The sequence below is a fragment of the Octopus sinensis genome, linkage group LG26 (genome assembly GCF_006345805.1).
Source record: "Octopus sinensis linkage group LG26, ASM634580v1, whole genome shotgun sequence".
NCBI lineage: Eukaryota > Metazoa > Mollusca > Cephalopoda > Octopoda > Octopodidae > Octopus > Octopus sinensis.
The window spans coordinates 15,769,264-15,776,665 of record NC_043022.1 but is presented as its reverse complement, the minus strand read 5'-3'; positions in this window follow the sequence as shown (position 1 = coordinate 15,776,665).

Below are 7,402 nucleotides of genomic sequence, written 5' to 3'. Positions count from 1 at the left end.
TTTGGGTTGAGTTTTTCAGTTTCACTTCGGACCCTGATGAAACAGCACCTGACGAAACTGCACCGATTATGACACTAGGTTGCATATCTAACAGTGTAAAGTCAATGCACTTGAAACGCGCGTAGGTCCAGAAAAAATGCCGTAAAGAACTGTTTGAATAAAATAATGGATGTGCAAAGTCTCTGTTCTCCTCATCATTATGAATCCTATTTCTTACTCTACGGAAATTATGCAATCCTGAGTAGGACATTCGAATTTACCAAGCGAGAATAGTTACCAGAGCCTAACCACATCTTGTTAGCTCGGGTATCACAAGAGGACCGTTGTGCTTAGCTGGAATACGAAACCGATTTAAGAGGAAACACGGTAACCGCCAGGATAATACACCGCTTTTAAGCTCATTCCATCTTTGAAATTCTTTCCTTTATCACCTCAAATGTAAGATCTCTTCCCTGAAGACAGAGGCTCGTCTCATCCTATGATGGAATCAATCTACAAACATTATTTTGTATCGCCGAGCCTCCAGAAACTTTTCTTCAACCCCCTCGAATCCTCTATATCATTTATATTCTGTGTAAGTCGAGCCTTTTTGTATGTAAACATATATACATTTTTTGTGTTTCATGTTTTAATTGAGTAAAACTTTATATATTGATCTGTCTAACTTGTTTATACCCATGTTTATTTCTTTATCCGCTCAAGTTTAAATCTCTTGAGCACCACAAACGAAACATTCGTCGATCAGAATATATTATGCCATATTCTAAACTGAAGCAGGAAATATGGGTTGGGTTGGTGTTGCGCTTGCGTGTGAAATAAAGAACAACGAGTGAGAGAAAGAGAGGAAGAAAGAGACAGAGAGGGAGATAGGGAGAGAGAGAGAGAGAGAGAGAGAATATAAGAGTGAGAGACAAAGAGAAAAAGGATCTGAGTGAGTGAGAGAGAGAGGGGAGAGACAGATCGATCGATCGATAGATAGAGTAGAGAGAGAGAGAGAGAGAGAGGGGGAGGAAACTGACAGACAAACAGAAAGAGGGACTAAGAGAGCAAAAGTGCGAAGACACAGAGAGAGAAAGGGACTGAGAGAGTGTGAACGAGATGGGGGAAAAGGGGAGAAGAAAGAAAGAAAGAGAGAGAGAGAGAGAGGGGGGTAGAGATGCTTGAAAACGAAACAGAACAACAAAACGTCGAGTAATTTTTATCGGAATGAGATAAAGAATAATTTTATTGTTTTTTATGAAGAATTGATAAAAGGAAAAAAAGTAAAGAATTCGAACAACTGGATGGTTTCTCAGACATCTTTCATGGTTTCAGTTCTTTATATATTTTTCTTTTCTATTCTTTAATCTGTTTCAATTACTGGAGAGCGGCCACGCTGGGGCAACTCACCGACATGAAAATTGTAATCGAATCAATTGACAACACGGTACTTTTATTTCATCTTTTTTTTTTAAAAACCTTGCACTTATTCTGTCGGTCTCATTTGCCGAATCGCAAGGTTGTGGATTTTTTTTTACTCTTTTACTTGTTTCAGTCATTTGACTGCGGCCATGCTGGAGCACCACCTTTAATCGAGCAAATCGACCCCGGGACTTATTCTTTTGTAAGCCGAGTACTTATTCTATCGGTCTCTTTTGCCGAACCGCTAAGTAACGGAGACATAAATACACCAGCATCGGTTGTCAAGCAATGCTAGGGGGACAAACACAGACACACAAACACACATACATATATATATATTATATAATACATAATATATAACATATATACGACGGGCTTCTTTCAGTTTCCCGTTTACCAAATCCACTCACAAGGCTTGGTCGGCCTGAGGCTATAGTAGAAGACATTTGCCCAAGATGCCACGCAGTGGGACTGAACCCGGAACCATGTGGTTGTAAGCAAGCTACTTACCACACAGCCACTCCTGCGCCTGATAGAGAAATGATAGAGAACCAACACGTGTAGCCTAGCAGCCCCAAGAAAATTACATATACACAAAAAATAAATTACATACGCACAAAAAATAAGCAGAATGTAGATGGATTGAAGATATACTGTAGGTGCGAAAATCGTGTGTGCAAGGCGAGACTTCAAACAGGTGAAAATTATAAACAGGTGCAGGAGTGGCTGTGTGGTAAGTAGCTTGCTTACCAACCACATGGTTCCGGGTTCAGTCCCACTGCGTGGCATCTTGGGCAAGTGTCCCCTACTATAGCCCCGGGCCGACCAATGCCTTGTGAGTGGATTTGGTAGACGGAAACTGAAAGAAGCCCGTCGTATATATGTATATATATATGTGTGTGTGTGTATGTGTATGTGTGTGTTTGTGTGTCTGTGTTTGTCCCCCTAGCATTGCTTGACAACCGATGCTGGTGTGTTTACGTCCCCGTCACTTAGCGGTTCGGCAAAAGAGACCGATAGAATAAGTACTGGGCTTACAAAAGAATAAGTCTCGGGGTCGAGTTGCTCGACTAAAGGCGGTGCTCCAGCATGGCTGCAGTCAAATGACTGAAACAAGTAAAAGAGAACCACCAAGAGGAAGAGGACAGAAGAGGCAATACCTTGAACCTCCATTTGCATTACCCGTATGGAATGTTTTGGGATCGATGTATGACAGGGGTTGTCCATGCTACAAATAGTTTAGAAGCCTACCACAGCTCGCTGGAAAGCACAGAGAATATTAGTCATCCAAATATTTGGGAACTTATTGATGTGATTAAACGTGAGGAAAGGTTTGCCAGGACCAAATTGCAGAAGTTTATGGAAGGAGAAGAACCAAGCCAAAAGGAAAAAACACAGAGATATAGCCCTGCATATAAAAAATGTCATGGAAAAATATGATCCAAGCCAAAGTGCACACAATCTTAAATTTGAAGGGGAAAATAAATATGTAATACAGCAAACCTTAAAATAAAGGGGTTTTTTTAAAACTCAGACTAGCAGTATTGCCCGGCGTTGCTCGGTTTTGTAAGGGAAATAACTATATAAGCATTTTTAGAGAGTTATAGCCAAAAAATAGCAAAAAATGCATTAAAATGGAAAAAAATTATGGTAAATTTTTTTTAAATCGTTGACTCAACAATAGACATTTTTAGAGAGTTACTTCCCTTATATAATAGCGGAAAATGCATTAAAAATGGAAAAAAAATGATGGTAAATTTTTTTTTAAATCGTTGACTCATCATAGACATTTTTAGAGAGTTACTTCCCTTATATAATAGCGGAAAATGCATTAAAATGGAAAAAAATGATGGTAAATTTTTTTTTAATCGTACACTCATCGTAGACGCGCGCCAATACCCAGAAGGGCTCGATATGAATCACGACTATAAGATACCCGCTTTTGGTTAAACTGCACCGCAAAATGTGGGAGTAGTTAGGAATCTAAATCGTAGGAGACAGACACACAACTTCACTTTTATATATAAAGATATTAGTTCTTCCATTTTACCTATGATCTCGACGAATTGACTGGACACCCACATATACATACGCATATATACAATCACAAGCATACACATAAGCACATACAAGTACAAAGGCACACACACACACACACACTGACACACATACACACCAACACAGACACACATGAACACACACATCCATATTCACGCTCACACACGCACACAAAGACATATACACTCACGTACTCAAAGATACATACACAGAGGCACGCATGAATACACACACAAAGACACACACATGCATACACACATGCACGCAACACACACACATGAACACATATACACACACACGTGTACATCCATAAATATACACTCCCGCCCGCCACCGCACCTCGTTTCCTACTCTTACTACCACTCAGGCATAAACAACAAAAACAAAAACAAACCGCTATACTCCCTTATCACAACTCCTCCATCTTGTCAAACAACGGAAGTATGTGACATTTCCATGGTCAACCGATCAGCTAGAAATAGAAACCAAATCCCTTCAAATCACCATAGGAGTGGCTGTGTGGTAAGTAGCTTGCTTACCAACCACATGGTTCCGGGTTCAGTCCCACTGCGTGGCATCTTGGGCAAGTGTCTTCTGCTATAGCCCCGGGCCGACCAATGCCTTGTGAGTGGATTTGGTAGACGGAAACTGAAAGAAGCCTGTCGTATATATGTATATATATATATAAGTGTGTGTGTATATGTTTGTGTGTCTGTGTTTGTCCCCCTAGCATTGCTTGACAACCGATGCTGGTGTGTTTACGTCCCCGTTACTTAGCGGTTCGGCAAAAAAGAGTCCGATAGAATAAGTACTGGGCTTACAAAGAATAAGTCCCGGGGTCGATTTGCTCGACTAAAGGCGGTGCTCCAGCATGGCCGCAGTCAAATGACTGAAACAAGTAAAATAATAAAAGAGTATCTCTCAATTGACCAAACTATCGCTTGTTGTTATACGCCGCTGGCCACGATGCGCTTCCAGTTTTTTTCCTTGATTGCGTTCCTCTTCCCCCCCCCACTTGGGCCAAATTGTTTAATTAAATTGTCTCCTCATCGTCGTGAAAGCAGTCTGAGCTGCATTTTCCGATCTCTTGGAAATCCCAAATCCCACTTTAAACGGCTCTCCGTCGGTTACGACGACGAGGGTTCCAGTTGATCCGACCAACGGAACAGCCTGCTCGTGGAATTAACATGGCAAGTGGCTGAGTACTCCACAGACACGTGTGCCCTTAACGTAGTTCTCAATGTGACACAGAATGTAACAAGCAGTCCGTTTGAATTACAGGTACAGCTCATTTTTGCCAGCTGAGTGGACTGGGACAACGTGGGGAATAAAGTGTCTTGCTCAAGGAATTGAACTCACGACCTATGCGATCGTAAGCCGAATAGCCTAAGCACTAAGCATTGCTTAGGACGGCGCTCCTACGACTTCATTGACACTTGAAGGTCACTGACACAATAAAACAGTTTATATGACGTGAATGGCATTCTAAGAAAAGGTGGAATGGTGGGGGGGGGGAATACGAGATAGAAACGATAACAACGACAACACAACAGCAACAACAACATCAATAATTGGAGCAGCGGAAACGGTAAGAGTCTGGTGTATTCCTGGAATATATGGTTCGTGGAATTCTATGGAATTTAAGTGGAAGAAAAGAAAGGCTCAGCTGATAGGAGAGGAAGAAACAACAAGAACAACCACAGCAGCAGCAACGGTCGGAGGATCGCGGTTTCGATTCCCAGACTGGGCGTTGTGTGTGTTTATTGAGCGAAAACACCTAAAAGCTCCACGAGGCTCCGGCAGGGGTGGCGGCCACCCCTGTTGTACACTTTCGCTCCAACTTTCTCTCACTCTTTCTTCCTGTTTCTTGTCCCCGACTTCCTACGCAACCGCTGAGCCTGGATGCGCATTCATCCATCCGTCGATGCTCTCGGTGTCGGGGGGGGGTGACCTGCTTTCTCTTCTGCGGGTCTTACGAATAGCAAAGGACCAGGTTTCGGACTTCTCCCACTCGCCATCTTGCGAGCTCTGGGACGAAGACCGCTTCGCTCCACAAACAAACAGCAGCAGCAACATTGACAACAACGGGAATAACTACAATAACAACAATGGGGTGCAATGGCCCAGTGGTTAGGGCAGCGGACTCGCAGTCGTAAGAACGCGGTTTCGATTCTCAGACCGGGCATTGTGGGTGTTTATTGAGCAAAACCTCCTAAGCTCCACGAGGCTCTGGCAGGGGGTGGTGGTGAACACCGCTGTACTCTTTCACCACAACTTTCTCTCACTCTTTCTTCCTACTTCTGCCACAAAGCAGAGGGACCATGGTGTAACCCACTATGGTGTGGTAAACTTTCAGACCCTAGTCTAGATTGCGAATCCTCTGTACCCCAGGATGGTTCAGCTCTCCACCCGTTAAAAAAGCCACCGTTTACGGAATGAGGATAACAACGTAGCTTTCGCGTCCGTGCAACCCGCCATTCTATCGCATGTGGTGGGTGGATCTTCAAGTTGCCACACGAATTCTTAGTAGCTTAGAGTGAGGTTCGAGTTGGAGATTGTTCTTTGTGGCTAATGGCGTGAGTCCTGATTGGAAGAAGAAGAAGAAGAAGAAGAAGAAGAAGAAGAAGAAGAAGAAGAAAGAAGGAAAAAAAGAAGAAGGAGAAGAAGAAGAAGAAGAAGAAGAAGAAGAAGAAGAAGACGAAGAAGAAGAGGAAGAAGAAAGAAGGGAAAAAAAGAAGAAGAAGAAGAAGAAGAAGGAGAAGAAGAAGAAGAAGAAGAAGAAGAAGAGGAAGGGAAAAAAAGAAGGAGAAGAAGAAGAAGAAGAAGAAGAAGAAAGAAGGAAAAAAAGGAGAAGAAGAAGAACAACAACAACATCAAATATATTGTATATTCCTAGAATACATACTTTTTAGAATTCCATGGAATCAATAAAAAAAGATAGCAAGTAAGGTGATGGTTGGATGATATCCATAGTCGCAGTTGGTCGCGATTGGGAATCAAGCCCGAAAGCGTAATGAAGGTCACTTCTGGTAGGATCCCAGGGAAGAGATTGCTCGAGGAACTCCGGCCCCATGACCGATGCAGTAAACTATGGACAGAGATGGATCGATGGATCGATGAATGGCCAAGAAAAAGGGGACTGACGAGAGGAACGGATGGCAAATAAGCACAACAGCAAGAACAATATGCGGCGAAGGTAAAGAATATACGCACAACCACCCGTTTTCGACGTTACGGGTGGTTGTGCGTATTCTTCTCCTCCGTCCAATATGCTCTTCGATGCCACCTTCGTCTCCATCTCTACAAACACACAAGTGTTTCCCTCTCTCTATAGTTTCCACCTCCACAACACAATCTACTACTCCTATTACTCCTCCTTCTCCTCCTCCCTCGGGGTTCACGTGACTTTTGTGGGGTGCGGTGTCTCTTGAAGATTTGGTTGTCAAAAGTTTACGCTTCAATAAAATTCGTTATACTCTTTACTCTTTTACTTGTTTCAGTCATTTTGACTGCGGCTATGCTGGAGCACCGCCTTTTAGTCGAGCAACTCGACCCCGGGACTTATTCTTTGTAATCCCAGTACTTATTCTATCAGTCTCTTTTGCCGAACCGCTAAGTGACGAGGACGTAAACACACCAGCATCGGCTGTCAAGCAATGCTAGGGGGACAAACACAGACACACAAACACATACACATACATATATATATATATACACATATATACGACAGGCTTCTTTCAGTTTCCGTCTACCAAGTCCACTCACAAGGCATTGGTCGGCCCGGGGCTATAGCAGAAGACACTTGCCCAAGATGCCACGCAGTGGGACTGAACCCGGAACCATGTGGTTGTTTAGCAAGCTACTTACCACACAACGTAAAATGTTTTAACATTTATCTTTTATACAGTTCGTATCCCACTGCGTTGGACCCTCGGCAGGTGCC